The sequence below is a fragment of the Adiantum capillus-veneris genome, chromosome 2 (genome assembly GCF_014529385.1).
Source record: "Adiantum capillus-veneris isolate H3 chromosome 2, ASM1452938v2, whole genome shotgun sequence".
NCBI lineage: Eukaryota > Viridiplantae > Streptophyta > Polypodiopsida > Polypodiales > Pteridaceae > Adiantum > Adiantum capillus-veneris.
The window spans coordinates 173,644,672-173,665,577 of NC_140932.1; the positions used below are offsets into that span (position 1 = coordinate 173,644,672).

Consider the following 20,906-nt stretch of genomic DNA (forward strand, 5'->3'; position numbering starts at 1 on the left):
AGCACTAATTGGCAGAAGAGGCGGCAGGAGCACCTTGCTCAACAGGCAACTTCTCAGCAAGACCAACCCCCGCGACTACTCTGGCGTTTTCTCCACAGAAGACCTAGCGTTTTTGCATCAGATCAGCCTTGGCGATTTGTGCAGAGCAGATCAGCCCCGGCATCGTCAAGACACAGCAGATCAACCTAGCGTTTTGCTTCACCGTCAGCCTCCCTTTCCCCCTTGGCGTTTTCCCAGCAGATGCAGAACTGAAGACCCCCCTTGTGCCTAGCGTTTTGCAAGATCGCCAGCCTCCACTTCGCCTTGGCGTTTTTCAGCAGGTACCGGACCGCAGCCCCTTGGGCTTCTAGCGTTTTTCATCATCACTAGCAGGCTGTCCATCTCAGCGTTTTCAGCAACTACCCGCAGCAGACAAAGCAGCGATTTTCAGCACTAAACACAGCAGGAACATCAGCGTTTTTGGCAAGCAAAACCTGCGTTTTCAGCAGTACAAAACAGCCTCGAAATCAGCGTTTTCAATCGCAGCAGATTTCAGCCGTGAGCGTTTTTGGACAGCAATCAGAAGCTTCCAGTTTTCAGCCCCGTTGTCGGCCTCGCCATTCCCCTTTGGAGGAGGTTTTTACGTCTCTGGTGTCGTATCTCTCTTCTCTCTCTATCTCTCAGTCTCATACACTTGCACGCACAGTGTCCATTCACTTTGTTTGTGATCATAGCATTCTCTCATTAAGAACGGAAGGCTCTCCCTTCCATAAGAACAAAAGGAACCTTGAGCACAGTTCGGAGCACTCATCTTGAGCAAAGCGCAAACATTCATTCCGCTGCACCTTACATGGGTAAACTCTCCAGGAGAGTCCAAAGCACTGAAGTCCCACTCTAGTCTGTAGATCCAAGCAGTGAACCTGTCCAAGAAGAGAACCAAGATCCTCTCCCTAAGTCCATGTAGATGCTCTTGTGTAAGCAAGTGATTTGATGTGTCGAGGTCAAGTGGTAAGTGTCTGTCCACCCAAGATGGTGGTGTCTTCTCTGGGAATGTTGGCCATATGTCGTGTGAACTGCTCTGATGAGTGCATAGGTGTGTCCATAGCAAACCACGTCACCACCCCCTCTGGAGTGCGCAACCGCCGAATGATGGCTGGAATGAATGGATCTCCCAAGGATCTCACGCCCGTAGATGATCAAGCCGATGTCAAAGATATCGTATACTGCAGCGGTCACTGAGAGACAGCATGGACCACCACCGGATAGTGTCCTGGCAAGAGGTAACTTCATTTTGTGAAAAACAGAAGCCAAGAGGCTGCTGTCCACCCAAAAACGCAACTGCGAGGTGATGAAAACGCTGCTGTCCAGTGATTTTCAGCGTGCTCGTATGCTCCCGGCAAGGTCCGGAGCGTTGCAGAGGTGTGGGGAGGGTGGGGAATAAATGTCACAACCCCAGGTGGGCTGAAAACAGAGAAAAATAACAGCAGGTGTATATGGCTGAAAACCATGTGATATGATGGAGAGGATGTGCCCTGACAAGGCACCGAATGCCAAGCCGGTGGGCCAAAAGCAAGATCCAAGTTGGCCAAGGTAGTGCTGCCCCCCTCTTGCAAAAGAAATTGTTGTTCCTGCCCATTGATGCAGTTTTTTTTTCTTCCCCCGAGAAAAAGATCCTTCTATAAGTTAATGAACCTGCCCATTGGGCTACAACTACCTCTACTAGAGAGGGCTACAACAATCATAAGGGGAGACTCTCCCAATGACAAAAAAGCATATGTACAATGAGGGCGAGGGAAAAGCCACATAGGTGGATGGTAGTGCCATCTGAGTACACCCCGGACCATGGTGAAGAAAGGCCGAGTGCGCCAGATTCGAAGGAACGCCTCTCTACGCTCCGGCATGCGGTCAGAGCTGCCCTGAAGTCTCTCGAACTGTCCCTTGAGAGTATGGATCAGCTCCAGTCAAAAATCTCGAACACTCTCCGCTGGTGGCACAAGGCGAACCTCAAAGACGCGGAAGCAGCGGGCCTGCCAGATGAACCAGAGTGTCAGGCCACAGACGAGCTCCCAACACACCTCTCTCTCACTGCACCACTCCTATGGAGTAAGCTCTGTAGCAGGCTGGAGTGTAGGTCGACCCCCCTATATCACTATCATCCTGCGGATGGAGGATAGCTCAAACTATAATGTAGGGCCCGTGAGAGTGGACCAAGCAGCTGCTGCCCACGTGTATTGCGGTCATGTGGAAAGAGTTGGCATCAGCCGAAGAACCCGAAGCCAAACCTGTTGTGCCATAGGGCAGTCCCATAGAGAGTGACGTTGACTCTTTAAAGGATGGTCACAAGCTGCACATGCTGTTGAAAGGCCACTATGTACTAGCCAGCTCCCCACTGCTGTAGCTCTATGAGCAACCAGCCACTGGAACAACGTGACTCGCCGCGACTGTCTGGTGTCCCACAACCTCGCCCAAAAAGCTGACAAGAACTCAGTTGTGAGACCCTCCTCTTGCCAATGAGGTGTTGCAGCAGGACAAGCCTCTCTTCGTGTTGCCTGTATGTGACGTCCCAGTCGAACAGTGTACTGAAAGAAAGGGGCCCCTAGATGGTCGGTTAAGGAGAAAGGGTGCCTCCAAAACCACTCTCCAGGATCCCACTGCACTCGTGCTAGTGGACAGCTCTCCCAAGCCCACAACCTCCAATGGCCTGTCCCAAGAGTTGCTGGGTCAAGATCTATGACACAAGTCCTCCCACAGATGCCCACAACTTGGATCCTCTGAAAACAACACTCTGCAACCTGTGGGGCCTCTACTGAGACTCTATGTAATCGACCCTCGCCCTGTAGCTCGAAAAACATGGAGGGTACAGTCTCTGAGCAAGCCCGTACTGCGATGAGGACCTGCAGTCGCGTCAAGGCCCCTAGGGCCCATCCATCTAGACGCTATTGTCTCGAGAGGTGTAAGCCACTCAGCTGGTACTGCTTCTGTGATGTCCTGACACATGCTTTGCACCCCTCTCATTCCTTGTAGTTGGATGCCCTGAAGCTCCTCTGACAAACTTGAGAACTGTAGCCAGTCACCTACAGTGCATGCTGGACCCTCTGCCATGGGACCCCAAGAAACATGAGGCCTACTACCAACCAAGTGGCCTCTCTGAGTGCTGACCATGGGGTTTCAAACAAGGGTCTTTCTTAGGTGCTCCTCCGTGCAAGTGGGCTGTGCTACTCCAGGCCTCTCCGTAGCTGCTCCCAGGAGCAAAGCAAGCTCACAGCAAAACGATCCTTCAATCTTCTGCTCAAACCAACTGTGCACATCTTTGTGAAAATCCATCTGATGGAAGGTCTCCAAGGGTCTCGTGCTTGAGGCACTCTAGCTCTAAGCCGCTGAAGCAAAAACTCCTTCCAGGGCTCCTCCACAGGAAGCAGTCCTCTGACAACAAACTTCCCTTGAAGGGCTCGGCTCTGCTCTGCTCTGCTGGGTCTATGATCCCCAACCCCGCGTGAGAACAAGGTAGAGTGATGACCTGCTAGGCCACTCTGGCCCACCGGCCTATCTGAGTGTCGCGCCCTGACCAAAGGAAGTTCCTGATCAGCCTCTCTACTTGGCTGATGCAGGAGCTCGAAAAGATCCAACAAGATGTAATGTATCACATAGTAGCCAACAACACCTGGTTGGCCGCTACAACTCTGCTTGCCGAAGAAAGTCGTGCCGAGCTCTAATGTAACAGCTTCCTCTCGATGGACAAGAGGAGGGGAGCAATCTGTTGCTCAGGAGACAAGTCCAAGCCAACCTGACAGCCCAAGTATTGAACTGCAGCCAATCAGGCGTAGGAGCGCTGACAACCCCAGGGACTGCAGTTCCTAGCAGCCAATCAGGCGTAGGAGCACTGACAACCGAGAAAGCCATTGTCTTCCTCCAGTTGATCAGTGCGCCTGATGCACAAGAAAACGTCTCAAGAGCTTGCTCACACTTGTGTAGGGCCCCTGTCACTCTGTCACCCACTTGGGTCCACTGAGATGCTTGTCAATGGAAAGCAAACTCATGACGCCTCTCCTCTGTGCTGGCGAGCATGCTGCTACTACTCCTCCAACCAGGGATTGTCTGGATGCTGCTCCTGCATCCTCTGCAAGGAAGCAACGCCCCGTTGAAGACGTTGCTCCTCCTCTCTCGCTGCAGCCTGGCGTGCCGTAGACTCCTGAAGAAAGAACCGACTAAGCTGAGCAAGTCCAGAGGCCACTCTGTTAGTAGGAGAGTCCTACCTGTCCAAGCCCTCTGTCGAAAGAGCCACCACTCGCTCTCGGAGCTTAGAGTCCAGTAAGATCCTCTCAGGGATGCGGAGCATCGTGCTTCCCCTGGTCTGTCTATCTGTCACTGTGAGGATCACTGGTGCATGGTCCGAAAAAGATGTCCCAGCCAGAATACAAACTGTCCCACCCAAGTCACAGATGTGGTCACTAACGTAGAAGCGATCTATCCGAGATAGATTCACTTCTCCCACTCTGCGGTCCGAACGAGAGAAGGCAAGGCTGTCACAAAGCCTGAGTGCTGCCAAACATCTGAAACCGTCAAAATTATACATAGCCTCTCCCAAGATGCCAACTCAGTTCCATGCACAGTAGCATGGCTACCTCGAATCTTATCAGAGGGGTCCTCCAGCATGTTGAAGTCACCCCAATGCACCATTGCTCTGCCTGCCGCAGAGACTCTACAATGCGAGACCAAAACTCTGCACGTGCACTCGCCACATGGGGCGCATATATGCTCAGGAAGCCCAAGAGGCAACCCTGAACCTGCATAGTAATCTGCTGGCCAGGCACAATGATACCTCTGTCCACAATGGCTTGCTGCCATGAGTCCGCAATAGTCATACATACCCCTCCCTCGATACCACCAAGTCCAAATGCAGTTGACCAAAATGTCTTATATCGCCCACGCAAAAGCTAACTACATCGTCTATTGTGGCTCGCACACAGATGATGCTCCTGTAGCATAAGAAGATCAATCTCTCCTTCCACAAGTACCGCTGAAGCTCTTGACGTAATCGGCCCCTTTGACACTGAAACTGGGGCCCACCTAATCCTTGCACGTTCCATGAGACGATCCTCATGGAGAGCGAGAGAGAACTGATGTTGTAGCAACAGCTAACCGTGCTATCTTCGAGGTTGGCTTGGATGGGGAATAATTCACATCCGAGCGTCCTCGAGATAGGCGTGGCTGCAAAGAGTGTCTAGCCAGGCCCAAGAAGAACGAGCCGTGCTTAAGGCAACCTCCTTTGTCCAGAAGTCCTCATGTATGTGTACATAGCATGGCGGGCTCTGCGTGTTAGCAAAGCAGTTACCATAATGTGTCTACATCCTGTCGAGTTTGGAGGTGTCACTGAGAACTTGGCCAACGGCCACGGAGTCTTAACCAAGTCTGTAACCCCTAGGTCTCCCATGTGGTGAGAGAACTCGAGGGCCTGTGCGTGTAGCCACTCCAACACTGAGTCCAAAGTCCAGTTAGGCTGGTCCCTACCACATAGGGAAAAAGAGAAGACAACCGCTGAGTCCAGTGCCTCTATCCCTCCAGCTGCAAGGAACAATATATGAACTCTGAAGCAAGCTGCCTCAGGGTCGCGAGAAAATGTGTGAAGTCGTAGGCAAAGAAGTCCCACCGACGACGAATGTCGAAGCTCGTGAGTCCACTAGGAATTGCTGCAAAGGGAGACGTCTGCACCAGAAGGGGGGTTCGCAAGAAAGGCTATCCCTCTCTCGCCAAGCGACTCGTGGCAAAAGTGTTGCCAAGAGATCTCCTAGTAGCCAAGGATGGTCCTGCCCCCTGGGTCGGCTGGAGGGTAGGTGTGGGAGGAGATGTGGAAACACGGGGGCTAGCAGGAGGAGTGGGGGGGCGGGGAGCGACATAGGGAGAAGGGCGAGGTGGGGAGGAGGAGGAAGGAGGCGGGGGGGGGGGGGGGGGGCTGTCGGAGGTGAGGCTGAGGTGGAGGGTGGAGTTGAGATCTCGTCCTGCTCAAGAGGGTCAAAACGGTTCCCTGTGGGAACCCATTGTTGCTGGCTTGAAGCCTGGGGACCATCTGAGTGCCAGATTGACGTGGTGGCCCTTGTCGACGCCGACCACGAACCTGTTGCCAGCCCTCCTCCGCCTGAGCCCTAGACTCGGAGGGTGGCTCTGCCTACGTACCGTGTGACTCTGTCTGCTGCTGCTGGCCAGCCCTTGGAGGCTGGGGCTGAGCCTGAGGTGAAGGTAGGAGTCTTCTCCGTGGACAGGCCTTCGCGGAACTCAGTACGCTGAACTTTGTGTTGATGTGTGCTCATGTGTGCGTGCGTGTGGTGTGTGTTGTGCTGGGGAGCATATGTTAGTACCTAGTTCTACACCCACTAGTTCATGACAGAAACTCAGTAGTTGAACTTTGTGTTGATGTATGCTCATGTGTGCGTGCGTGTGGTGTGTGTTGTGTTGTGTTGGGGAGCATATGTTAGTACCTAGTTCTACACCCACTATTGGGCACTGACAACGTTAGTGAGGATGTCGTGGTATTTAGTCAATACTATGCATGATGGAGCTGATGGTTATATCGCTTTGTGGGTGACTACCATGGGTCTATACCTTGCACTTTCCTTCAAGGGTGAATCTAGGCTTATACTGGATTCATCTAGGTATATAAATCTTCTTCGTGGACAGGCCTTCGCAAGATGCCCATCTGACGACAAATAAAACACTAATTCGGGAGGGCCGAATACTCCACGCTCTAACGGAACCAACCGCCACTCACTCGAGGTAGTTACCCAGAACGCGGAACGGGAACGGCAACGGGATCCCCGCGGAACGGGGGAACGGCTAGGGGTCCGGAACGGGAACGTCGCGGAACGGGAGGTATAAAAAACACCCAAATAGTGCAATTTTTAGCTCCTTGTGTTTAAATACAAGGAGTATTAGAGTGCTTTGACTCTAATACTCACAAAAAACTCGTTTTGAAGACCATTCAACCTTGCTATGACTAGATGATGAGAGAGAGAGAGAGAGAGAGAGAGAGAGAGAGAGAGAGAGAGAGAGAGAGAGAGAGAGAGAGAGAGAGATGGAGAGGGAGAGATTTGAGAGAGTGGGAGGGAGAGGAAGAGAGCTTGAAGGCTTGAAGCCTTGAGCCTTGAGAGAGTGAGTCTTGAGAGGGAGAGATCTTGAGAGTGAGAGGGAGAGAGCTTGAGCCTTGAGGATTAGCTTGTGAAGAGAAAGGGGGAGGGGGGTGCATTTTATGAGTCCTTGAGGCCTTGCACACTTTCAAAAGAAGCCCAAACATTTACTTCAATTTTTTCAATTTTTGCCAAATTTGTTTGTAGCCGTTGGCCGTTCCAGGGGCATTCCGGAACGGTCCGGGGGCGTTTCGGAATGTTCCGGAATGGCTGTTCCGGTTTGCATTGGCCACCTGGAACGTCAGACATTCCGGGACGTTCCGGAACGTTCGGGAAGGGGACTGCCCCCTGGAACGCCGGAACGGGGGCTAGGGGGCGTTCCCCGGTAACTATGAGTAGGATGACCTTCGAAAGAGTGTGGGTGTCGCGAACTAGAACACGTACTGTGGGAATGTCGGCCGCCTTGGCAGCTACAGAGGCTGCCGTGCAAGGTGTCTCCAGGATAGTCTCAAATCTTTGAGGTTGGTTGGAACCCCATCGGGTGTCTCTCTCTTCTTCTCTCTTTCTCTCTCCCTTTGCACATCTCTGTTGCATTCCCTCAGCCCCTCTCTAGAGGGGAAAGCAAAAGGGACCATCATTGGTGCTAAAAAAAATCATTAACGCAAGGAAAGAAGTTGAAGGAATTGGGGAAGTGTAAAACTAGATCTTCACCATTTCAATTCCGTTGTGCTTGACAGAGGGTTTTTCTCGCTTGAGACATCCGAATATAGATATTTCTAGCGCGTCTTTGAGAGAAATGACGGGAGCGCTGTGAACGAGAATGTTTGGAGGGCCACCAAGAACGGGTACTTCTGATGCGTCACATCGGATGGGTGACATAGAGCATCGTGAATAAGCATTCGACCATCCGGAACGGACATCTTTGATGGGCCATGGGATGAGGGACATAGAGCATTGTGAAGGAGATTGTATCGTAAGTCCTGTGAGAAAGGACTAGGTGATGGGTGTTCCTCATGCGTCGCAGGGTGATCTAGAATGGATGCAGTAATATATTAGGTTAAAGTGCTTGTATAAAGACTTCTCCCTGTAATAAAGATAGTCTTACCGGGGGGTGTGGGGAGGGGGGCGGGGGGGGCAGCTCACCATCTTTTGGTTCCCAATACTGTGTCGATCCTCTCTCTCTCTCTCTCTCTCTATATATATATATATATATATATACACACACACACACACACACACACACACACACACACACACACACACACACACACATACATACATCATAGTAACAGGGAATGGCCATTTTCAGGTTCTCGTTCCCCGTTCCCATCCCAATTTCCCGTTCCGAATCCCCGTTCTGTGTTTCAAACGTGAGTATCCGAAACAGGGAATGGCATTTCATGTATGTTGCCGTTCCTTGTTCCCCGTTCCGATTTCCTGTTCCGGGTAACTATGACATACATACATATATATGTCAATTGGCTTGAGTATTAAGTGAGAAATTCTATTTATCTGAGTAAATTTAATATTGTTATGCGCTCCAGTTTGTGACACGGTGTCACCCATCCGATTGTGACGCATCAGAAGTACCTATTCTTGGTGGCCTTACAGATATCCCATTCACAGAAAAATCTTCTCAATCAGAAATCTAGTAATTCATTTAGAATTATAAAAGCTGATTTAGCAATCCCTCTCACTTATAAACAGTCCTCCTCAATTGTAGTGGTCCAATTGAACTGCTCAAAGAAAATCGGGAGAATCTCAAATGTTCCCAATGGTGAGTTGAGCTGGTCCTTTCTAGAGAGAGAACTTAAAGACTCAATTAAGCATAAATTCAATACTTACCTTACCAATTCGAAAGTCGATGAAGTACACAACTCCATTAGGAGAAATTTTCGTCTTCCCTCTAATTTCTTTAGGATATCTTTCATTGGACTATATTAAAGTCCCAAGAAACTCTCAAGTCTTAAGAGTCACTTGGGCAACTCGTCATTCAAGTCTTTTTGACAAATCAAAAGTTTCCTTATCCAAGAATTGGTTAACTCAATTCCACCTTCTCAACCTTGATAATCTTCCTAGAAATCAATCTAGGTATCTGTGTTGCGTGCAATCTTGTGCTGGTAGTCTTGAGGATATATATTGGGCGTTGTTAGTCCTGAGGATATTAAATCACTTGTGTTCTCGCGCATAGGGCAGTTCTCGGTAAAATTGGTTAAATGTCATCAAGAATTTTCACCCCGCAAGCATCAATGATGGCTTGCAAAATCTTAGGTATATAAAATTCTAGCCATAGCATTCTTTGAATTCTAGCCATAGCATTCTGTGAAGGTATGTTCGAATTCGGTTCACATAAGAGCGAACCCGCTTTGGATCTGAGGGATGCTCTCCCATATGCGGTTAAGGTAGTTCTTTCCGTCTTGTAACGGTTGGCTGATCAGACACACACGAATATAATAGTTCAACTCGACTTGCTTATGGAGAAGCGTATGCTGCAACCATAACTTTGCTACTTTTGTGGTCAAACCACATAGGATACTGGATGATCATAAAGCAACCATCGGAAATTGCGTCTCAGTAGAGAAGCTCAAAGCTACCGAACACATCTCAAATAGAGATTCTCGTGTAGGAGTATCATTATGCACAAAGTGGCACTCAAGAGAGGTATCTAAAATGCCAATCCACTTCCTGAAAGGGAAGTCATTCTATTCAGCAAAAACAATTCGACTGATAATTGACTCACCTAGGTAACAAGATCTGCATCTTCACGCGTGATCCATGTAGCCGAAAGTGTACATAATACTCATGGTGTGTTAGAGCTTCGGTTAATTTCCCTGTCTTCTTAAGATTATTATAGCAAAAATGCTCAATTTGATGGTCCCTTGACTCAAATCTTAGAGCAAACCCGCTCGTCAATAAACTGGGATCTCAATTCCTTGAATTTCTTGAGCACATGTTGTAGCTGGCTCTTGCTTCTTCCCTTATAAAGAGGGAGTTCATATACTTGTGGTGTACGCACTACCATAACTTAAAGCTCTTTTGTCGAAGTTTCTAAATGGTTCCTTCGTAATGTCCTACCCACAAAAGGAGGTAATCTGAGGGAGAACTTTGCATGCTAGAGAGGGGTTTTGGTCTTGTGTTCAGCCTGTGGTTATGAAAGTTATGTGTCACACTTGAATGGCCTCTTTCACTTTGCAAGAGATGCATGATGCAATGTTTGGCCTAGATGGTGCCTCTTGTCTGAGAGACGACGGGCTGACCCGACAATTTTTTATATAGTTTTGGGATGTACTTAGCCCTGTTATGCTTTTTGGCTTACATCACATTTTTGACACAGGAGAGATACTTGCCACTATGTATTCAAGCCTTATTTCTCTTATACCGAAAGGCGGAGATGCATCTTTCCTCTGACAATGGAGGCCGATCTCTTTGATGTCTTCTATGTATAAGATCTTCGCTCGCATGATTGGTATGCGTTTGAGATCTTTAATGCCCGACCTCATCCATGCTTCCTAGATAGGTGTTGTACATGATCGATGCATTTTGGACAACATCTTCACATTCTATGAGGCAGTTGAGTGGACTCGCTAGTTTGGACAATCGATAGCTATCATGCTTCTCGATTTTGAGAAGGCTTATGAGAAGAGTAGGTTGCGGTTTCCTAGAGAGCACTATCCAGAGAATGGGTTTCCCCTTATGGTGGATCAGGGGTGTAGTTGCATCATATTGTACTAAAAGTGCTCTCACTATTAGAGGCCACATTGGACCGAGTTTTCCTTTGTCTCATTCAGTCCGTCCTTGGCAACATACTTCTTTCTGTTTTTTGCTGAGGCCTTGCCACTCTTCTTGCGCTACAAAACACCATAGTTGAGAGGTTTATCTATGCCTTTGGAGGGCTTGCTAGACTTGTTGGGTTAGGAGTATGTGGATGACATATGCTCTTTGTACGCTATGACACACACACTTTAGACACTCTACGGGATGCTCTCACTACCTTTTGCTTGGCCAGTGGTGCACTCATCAACTGACACAAGTCTTTTGGTTTTCTTGTAGGTGTTGATGATGACTGTCAATGGGGTGTGCATGGTAATTTCACTTGGCTACCCAGAGGAAAAATGTGCAAATATTTGGGTTTTCATGTTGGCATTGATGTCTCAGTTGAGCAGCAGTTTGAGCCAGTTTTACAATCTATCAAGAGAAACTTTGCCATTGGTCTTCCTTGCATTTATCTTTGGCTGGCAGAGCCCTTGTGGTCAATTAGGTTTTTTTTGCTACTGCTTGGTTCACCACATCCTGCATGATTCTCCACTCTGGCATCATGGCACAATTGAAGCGCCTAGTTTGCAACTTCTTGGTGGGGTGTCTTAGATGGCTCTATTGACACACAGCCATGAGTTCATTGGGACACAATTATGTTGCCTAGAAGGGAGGCTTGTGGATTATTTGATCGAGGGATGTAGAGCAAAGATCTCTTGCCAAGCTCATTACATGGATTGTTTCTAGGGGTTGAGCCTTAGAAACAGTTTTTGCACCATGCCGTGTCACGTGCCTCTCCTCGTTTTGGATGTATGGATACTGCCGGTGCATGGCGTTCGACGAACATATTCATCTTCATTGATGCACCTTTGGATATGGCTCATTTTTTATGTGCTGTTTGCTGCGTATTTGGAAGAGAGATTGATGACGCTGTTCTTGCTAACTGGCATGGGAGACATTTTATTTACTGTCTCATCAGGGTTGGTGGTTGTTTTTATGCCCTCTCTTGGGAGACCTGATTGTTGTAGAGGCAAGGGACTTTGGTGTTCAGTATTGCAAAGACGGTCATCACATCAGGCTGGAGTTTTAGGGTGAGGTGCCACTTGATCAGCAATTGGATGTGGATTGGCAGCCTGTTAGAGTGGTAGGCTCTTTTGGGAGGCGCTGTTCTATTGACCCTGTTTTCACTACACCACTTCGGAGATTGTGGATTTGGTAAGGAAAGTCCCTCGTTGAGTTGGATTGGGATCTTGGTGAGTGGCAGTGGCCTTCTTTGCAGGCTGATGAGGCCCCTCTTTCCTTTTTCGAGTACACTGTCTCTCTTGGGAGGAGGCTTCTCTTGCGAACACGACACCCACCTCACCGTCGACAACAATCAGAGGTATGGCAGGACCAGCGTATCTATCCTACTTTCTAGCGATAGTTTTGGTCATGCATACGGACGCTCGAGATCAGCCATAGGATATGCTTTTTCATGTGGATGATTGTACACAAACTTTTCCCGCTATATACACACACACACACACACACACATATACAGATTCTCTATACACTTAGAGAAAGGGAGGGAATCTTCCTTGTTCTAGAGAGAAAAAATCTACCACTGTACAGAGAAAACAGAAAATTCTAGAGAGAATTTTGCTAGGAGAGAGAAAACAGTCCCTTGTTGCTAGAGAGAAAAGTGCAACTTTCTTAGAGAGAAAATCACCACCCATTAGTGAGTCTTTAGAGAGAGAAATTCATGGTTCAATTCGGAAGGTGTCACAAGTTTGTGACCTGATAGCATCCTACACATGAGGGGTTAAAAAATCTACCCCCTTCCCTGAAGACTTGAAGATTCCCAGAAATTTGTGTGAAGATGTAGATGTGCAGACTGGGCCAAAAAACGAAGAACCTAATGATGTGGCAGTTGGCTAGCGACATGGCAGTAGCACACGGCAAATCAGTTTGGGTGCCAGTTTTGGCCATTCTTTTAGAGCCAAGTGGTTAAGGCTTTTGGGGTCAGTGCTTTTGGGGCTCTGCTTTTGGGCATCCCTTGTACAATTTATAAGGACCCTTGGGCCATTCTCTGAGAGCATCTAGACGCAGAGTCTTGGAGAGTTGGACTCTTGGGAGTTGTATCTTTGTGATTGTCAATCAATAAAGAATTATCGAGTCTTTGGGGCCGGTGCATCTGGAATGCGACTCCACCATTTTGTGTCGACTCTCCTCTTCTCTCTCTCTCTCGATTCCAGTTCAATTGAGTTGTTTGCAGTTTCTGTTCGTGTGTTGCTATCGATTTCTCGCTTTGAGTGTCCAAGCCTATTATAGTGGTATGGGAGCTCATACGATTCTTCTTCTACGAAGGAACCGATCCTTTTCTGTAGCACACATGGGTTCTAGCAGTGGATCCGAGAGGGACGACACCCCTCCGACTACTCATCTGTGGAGAGATGAACATCCCAATCCAACGGGGGAGCAGAAGAATCCAACAGGAGAAAGCTTCCTTCCGGGGATTCGGGAGATAATGGCAAATTTATGGTGGGGGATCTCTACAAGACGGAAAACTGATGTTAGTTGCAAGCCGACACAGATAAAAAGATTGATCAAGTACTCCAAGGAGGAAAAATATGTGAAGTATCTGAAGACTCATCCACTTGACAAGGTTGACTCACGATGGCGAGAAGTCGTCCATTCACCTCTCAAGTCGGGATAGTTTATCAGAGAGTTTTGACGATTCAAATTGATGTGCTGGTGGATAGGGAGGGGATAGTGCAACAACCAATTGGTCCCAGGGCACAAGAAAAAAAACATAAGGGTAAGCTAGGTCCACTGATAATTTGGTCAAGAGCATGCTTTTCCGTCCCTCAATGCAAAGAGGATGAGGGAGGAGAACTTCGAAGATCTCTTCAATCTTGAGTTGTACCTTTAGGCTTTTGGATTTTTAGCAGTGCCTATTCCTTCTGGTGTAGTGCGTGTTGCACAAGCGGGGAGCCACTCCACTCCCTTGTCACAGGCTGCATAGATTGAATATGACTTTATGAAAAAATGTACATCGACTTGGAAATTTCCTAGATTGAACTTGATAACATGTGCTCTTTCATGTGTGTATTGTTAGAGATATGTTGAAAAGATGAAATGTCTGCAGCATTTTGTGCGATGATCTGATGAATTTAGTGCATCCAAACATCTAATGGAGGTCGGTGAGATCTATAAGTGATGGCTAAATGAATGTGATCTAGTGCATTGAGATTTCTATCTGGATGAGATGACTAGATACTGGTGTTAGTGCATCAAGAGTTCCGGAAGGAAGCATCCGACTCTCATAAGCTATCACATGGCCGTCTTGCATCCAAACCGCTTCCAAATTGCTACCAAAAGCGTCACTAGTAAACCTCAAAAGACTTATGCAAGTCTGGTAGAATCAATACAAATTCAACAATTAATCTGTGTAGACACACTTTTTTGAGTAAGGGTGTGCAATGGTAAAGGAATCTTGGCAAAATTTTGAATGAACCTCTGATAAGACGTATACAAGCCCAAGAATACATCATATGGATTCTACATTGGGGGCCAATTGCAAATGAGCTTAACTTAAGCCGATCCATACTTACAGTCATGGACAAAAGAGTAAACCCCAAAAACTGTATCTCTTCGATAGAGAACGCAGTTTTCTTTCCGTTGATCATCAATTTGTGTTCCCCCAGCAATCTGAACACTCATCAAAGATTCTGCCCACATACTACCTATGCTCTCGAAAATTTCGGTCCATCATCCTATTGAACATTGCAAGAGCATTAGGGAGCCCAAATGGCATCACCTTTTATACATCTCTAGGAGCGATCTTGATATGATGGTATCCACTCTCGAGAGTCGAGATTGATCCTACTAAAGCAAATAGAACCTTGTAGTCCCCTTGAGACTTGAGAAAAGTTAAGGCGCTCTTAACTTTGACAAATTTGAATTCTCAAATTCACTCGAAGGTTTGACAAGGATCGAGCGAAGTCTCTTCCTTGTTTTCCTGCGTTTCCTCCTTCAGACACTCGGCTGTGCGGTGGCTCATTTCACCACAATTGTAATACTCTCCTTGCTCGAACCATTCAACCTTTTCTCTCGGCGGTCAAATGAGGTGTGTCAGCCGGCTTTCTCTTTGCAAAACTTCTTGACCTTGTTCTTTCTCTTTTTGGTATCTTTCTCTGCTGACTTGGTTTCTGACTGATCTGTTTGATATGTCAATGATCCCGTGAGCAGTGAGTAGCTGTCCTGCTTTGAGATTTGTGGTTCAGGCAATTACTGTGTAACTCCTAGGCAATGCACAACAAAAGCACTCCTCAAGTGGAACCATCCGGAAAGAAGCCACCAGACGGATAAATTTTTCCGTACTTGTGTGCCATATTTTCATGCTCGTACATTGTTTGTGTATGTGTGATCAAACATATTTATCATGCTTAAGATAACCAAAACATTATCTGCATTTACCTTGGACAATAATGAGTGCAATTTATTAAGCAGTGGCAATCAAGTTTTTGAGCTGCAAACCCCATATAGTTATCACATGTATCAGGTTTTTTTGGGTTCGATATGCGATGGCACGTATGGAATTTATTGGGGATCTGAACCATACTTTTTCCATACTTCATGCCTGAAATTATATAAATGCATCCCAAGTTTTGGTTGTAGGCCACAAGTGTGTCGTCCTCTTATCATCCTCAAGTGGTTCCAAATTGTTGTGATCTTTGTTTCATACTTTGGAGTAAACCACAAAGAGGCAAACCACCTCTCGAACCACACCACCTGTCCATGCAAAAGTAGGGTCTACGACTAAGTCTCTGCATTTCCCTTCAAGTATGAAGCCGCTTTCCAATCCTTGGAAGCCTCCACAAAGTTGCCCGCGGAAAACGCGGCATCAAACTGCTGTGCAAGAGCAAATGCCTTGTTCGCATCTCGAGGCCATGAAAATGTTATTTGACCTTTGCCTTTAAAGGCCTTTGGTGCCTCCAAAAGTCATGCACAGTCAGCCTAGTGATGTGGTTGCACTTTGACCCGAATGATGTGCCAAAATCTCTAGGCCCTCTCGACCATCCTCTTGATTGAGTGTCCATAGTGTTCTCTGTACACTCCTGGCATAGCCCTAGGCAATACTCTTTGAGGCCGTGGCATCTCTTCTTCCAACATCTCCTAGTTGTTCAGGTCATTGGCACCAGTGTCAAATGTGTCAGCACATGCACCAAGAACTCCTCTGGCTACCATGCCGGAAAAAGCCGATTTATTGCCCAAAAAGTCCAGGAAAGGTGATGCCTCTCGGCGCTTGTTTACACACAGAACTTCCATATTGGGGTAACACTGCAGCACGTGAAAACTTGATGATTTTCTATAGCTGCTTTGTGCTTGTAGTCCTTGCTTTGCATGATTTGATTGTTCTGCATGTTCTAGTTAGACCTGCTATTTTAGTAGTCTGCAAGGGAGCATTTACTAGAGGTTATTGCTCTGTGAAAATGCTGAAGAGGTAAACTCTACAGATGAGGGCTGCCCGCTTGCAACAGAATGTATTTAACAATAATAAAAAGGTTAGCTGCATGAAACATTATTAACAGGTGCACAGTGTATGTGCGCTTCTTGGTCATGTTAGCTGTTCTGGCCTTTGTTAGTGATTTGGTTTGCATGGCATGTCTATTGAGTTAGAGAGACAACATTTCCTCACGTCTACTATTATGCGTAGGGTTGTTTCTGAAAGTGATGCGTGAGAAGGATGATGAGACAGAATATGTTTTCCTTACGTCTACTATTATGCATTGGGTTCGTTCTGAAAGTGATGCGTGAGAAGGATGATGAGACAGAATATGTTTTCCTTACGTCTACAATTATGCATTGAGTTCGTTCTGAAAGTGATGCCTGAGAAGGATGATGAGATAGAATTATACAAGTCTTATGGGAAGGGTTGTGTGTATGGTTCATGACAGACGATAACAATTTGCTTGATGGTTAGAGAAGCAAATTTGGATTGAGGACATGTAAAGGCTTCTACGGCAGAGAATTTCAGCCTCATGTTTTTGATCCCTCGTGTATATCCTGAAGCTTATTAGTTTTTAAATGGTCTGTGACTAGTATCTCATTTTTTATGGTAGTCTATGCCTTTCTGACATGTTTGCAGGTATATCATGTTAGTGGTCCTTGAATTGGATCATTTTTGGGCATCTTTTGTATGTTACTAGTACACAGCGTTCTCTGGACTCTTCTAAAATTAGTCTTGGCAGATTTTATATTGTTTCTTAGAACTTCTTTTTCTTTCAATGATAAAGATATTCCCAGTTGACCAATAGGATACATCTGTTCTTAAAGGTTATTAGCTGAAAGAAAGTACAAGGAGGGATCTGCCTCAAACAATACACCCTCAATCTGTCTCATTTTTATTTTCTTTTGTTGGGTAGGGGAAGCCAATCAAGAGCTCAACTGCTTCAAAGAGTTAAGCAGTAACTTCTTTGAAGCTAAGGTTCCAGGCGTGGTGCAACTTATGATATTCAGGCTTAATATGCAGGATATAATCATGCGAATGGAGATTGCTTTTGAGGTTCGCTTACAGCGTGCACACACACACACACACACACACACAATTCTCAAAATTTTAGTGTGAAGGTGTTATCAAATGACTCAACTGTAATCCAAATGTTGAGCAACCAAGCTTGTAACCCGGCTGAAGTCAATGGGTTGTCACCCATGAAGTAGAGTATGAGGAACTTTCAGATTGGAGACATGAGTTATCTTTTTCATGTAGGGTTTATCAAACAGGTTCTATTGCCTTCAGAACTATCGACATAAACAAAGTTCTGTGCAAAGTATGTGAGTTGAAAGAGTCTGATACAATATGGCAATGTATCTATAAAAGCATTTACTTGCGCACTATGATTTGTGTTTGTCAAAGCTCTGTTTGAATCTGATGTCACCTACTTCATAAGCATCTTTGGGTGTACTCAAAAGAGGTTCTTGCAGATTTTTAACACTAAAAAGGGTCTTGTGGATTTATATCACTAATATGTATATATAGTTCATTGTCTTAGGTAGCAACAGCCTGAAGGTTAAATAATTTCCCTTCAGTGTGCAATGAAGTGACTCCACAATTATTTAAAAGCCGTGCTCTTTCTTGGGTGTGAAAGTAGTGTACATTTCCCGTCAACAGCCATGATGTTTCATGCACAAACATTGCCTTCCTTTATTCTCTTTCCATGCATTGAATATAAGTAACAAGTGCAAGTGTGCATTCGGTCTACATAGAAGAGGGCCCCTCATCCGGGTGCTCTCTTTGTAGGGTCTAGCAAAAATTCCAATTTGCATTGATGATTGACTATATCTGTTTTCGTGTACAAGGTAACGCATATTCATATGCTATTGCAGCACTGGCCAATGGTTTCCAATAAGTAGTGCTCCATCAAGAGCTTTAGATGAGCAAAGCTACTGGTCCTGTTGAGGAGCCCATCGTTGCTTTGCAATGTATTAACAAAACCCTTTTGTTTTTCGGGGGCAAAAACTTTTTGTTGTGTTATAGGGGGTTAAATGTTGTTAAGTATAGGTTCATCTAGATGTTGGTAATGGCCATTTTTAATACTATTGGTTGGTGAGTGCAATGTTGTTTGCATGTCAAAATATTCTATCCATTTTGGATACCTATTTTTCGGTCCCAATTTCTATTTGGAGCTTGCTGTGCCGTTTCAAGCAGTAGGTTTGCGTATGTCTTCTCTTACCTGTGTAAACCAGAGTGCTAAATTATGAACTTTCTAGAGTCAAATGAGCTACTTTTGTATGACAAAGAGTTTCGCTTTAAACTCTTTGTTTAGAAAATTTCATGATATAGTGGCCTGGTTGTGGTGCGAATTTGTGGTCTTGAATGGCAAGCTTATCATCTCAACTTCACTTCAAGTAGGCTATACCATGTGTTGGCATGTGCGCGAAAATTTTCTCGACAAATTTAGCTTAAAACTTGTGATATAGTGGCCTGGTGGTGGTACGAATTTGTGGTCTTGAATGGCAAGCTTATTATCTCAACTTGACTTCAAGTAGGCTATACCATGTGTTGGCATGTGTGTGAATTGTGCAAGTTTCTAGGAGTAGCAACAGAGCCAAGTCAATTGCAGCCTTATCAAGCTTGAAAGTTAATCATTGGTCTTGTGGAGATGAGAAACCTGTCTCTACTCAATCGTTAGAGGAGACACATGAGAATCCTAAAGTTGGGTCTACAAGAGGTGACACACATAGGCCTAAGTGGTTGATTGCGGGTCTACCCGAGGTCTACAAGTGGAAGTCAGTGACCTACAGAGGTGCTACAAATTGGTGACACCATCTCCACCCTAGGCACACCGGCCCCCATGTGTGCAAGAGCTTTCTTGACGCGGCAGCCACACCCCGAAGGATCCTCTCACCCGTCAAGAAGCTAGAATCTCAGCCCTTGAGGCGCATATCCACGATCTCATTAGGAAAAATGTAGCTCTCAAGCAACACTTAATACAGCTTGAGAATGCGCAGAAAGTGGAGAGTCAAGCTCTCCTTGCAAAAGCACAAGAGGTTGAAGCCTTAGTCATGAGTCTGTCAGAAGGGTCCAAAAGGAAGTACACGAAGTAACACATGGCAGCATGAAGAAGATCGACAGAGTGGTACAGACCACCTTGCAGGAATGTCAACTACGAGAATCCCCTCGGTCTTAAAGTTAGGACCAATGGACTCCCATCGCCATGGTGTACCGTCGAGGACACTCTTGAAGAAGTGATCATCAAGCTCAACCATCGAACCGAGCATAGTCTCTTGGATCAATGACACAAATAGGCGCTTGCTACTCGAGCAATGCACCCTTATCCTCAATGACAAAGAGGAGCGTTTGAGTCTGCTACTCCAATCACGTTTCCTCCAGTGAAGGAAGCTTTGGGTTGTTGAGGAATTGACAAAAACGAACCAAGTCAAACTCAAAGCAAGCGAGTTCAAGAAGATGCACACCGGCTAAAGATACCCCTTAGCTTTCTCTTCTCAATTTACCCCTCCTTATTCCCGCCTATGTTAGTTGGCTAGTGCATCCCTCAATATGATTCCCCCCAAAGCTAGAATTTAACCCACCCAATTGAGTTGTATCAATCATATGATGGAGCCACTTTGTAATGTTTCAGTTTGGTCCTATAAGTCATATTTCACCTCCAAGGACACGATGCTCTCTCTCTCTCTCTCTCTCTCTCTCTCTCTCTCTCTCTCTCTCTATTGTATAATGACAGACAAATATTGAAAAGTCATTTATCCTTGGCCATCATATTTCTATTGACTCGACCTCAAAAATGAAGTAAACAATTGATAGCATTCGCAGCTACCCGAACATCCATTGCAAGGAGGTAAAATGTTAGGTTGCCTCATTCTTCCAAAGTGCTCATCTTTCTTGTTGAGTGTCAAGAACACTATTGCTATAGAGAAAGCGTGCGTGTAAGATGACAATATGATATTGAGCCCTCTCACCTTCTAAACGTATAGTGTACATGATATTGAGATGCTTATCTTGGATGGGGGCGACTCGCGAGTGCACGGTAGAAGATGCCCAAATAGGGGCGAAGCAGAAAGCTACTGGGTTGTTTTCAATGGATGTAAGTCTAACCCACATACTCCTTACACATACTGGAACGATTAAATTGAAATCATATTAACCAACACGATTCCCCCCATATATTCTTCCTCCCTCTCCTCGCTCGTCCTTTGCTCACCTCCCTAGCCTTGCTCCTTTGCGGAGGCCTTGTTTCCGTGTTTCCACACAACAACAACAACAACCATCCCAGACCCCCACCCCGCCCCCAACAGTGTAAGAGAGAGAAAGAGAGCACACCATCCTCCAGGCTCACTCCTTGGACAGCTGGAGAGAGGCAGAACCATAATCGTGCCCCTGACTTATAAATCCAACTCCGCTGCCGCCCATCGCCTCTGAAAGAGATTTCTAGAGACACAGTGTGTGTGTGTGTGTGAGAGAGAGAGAGAAAGAGAGCACACCATCCTCCAGGCTTACTCCTTGGACTGCGAGAGAGAGGCAGACCCACAATCCTGCCCCTCACTTATAAACCC

At 46.4% G+C, this 20,906-nt stretch overlaps 1 protein-coding gene across 2 annotated transcripts in view; it reads left to right on the forward strand.

The window, feature by feature from the left end:
* LOC147464084 (Nucleotide excision repair, TFIIH, subunit TTDA) overlaps positions 1–17,729 on the forward strand; it is a 44,152-nt gene extending 26,423 nt beyond the window's left edge. The window contains exon 3 of one of the 2 annotated variants that reach the window (XM_086492695.1): positions 11,148–11,170. The gene's annotated coding sequence lies outside the window, so the exon portion shown is untranslated. Of the gene's footprint in view, positions 1–11,147; positions 11,171–17,257 lie in introns of those variants that run through there. The other variant, XM_086492687.1, reaches the window with a different exon arrangement.
* The last annotated feature ends 3,177 nt before the right edge of the window (positions 17,730–20,906 follow it).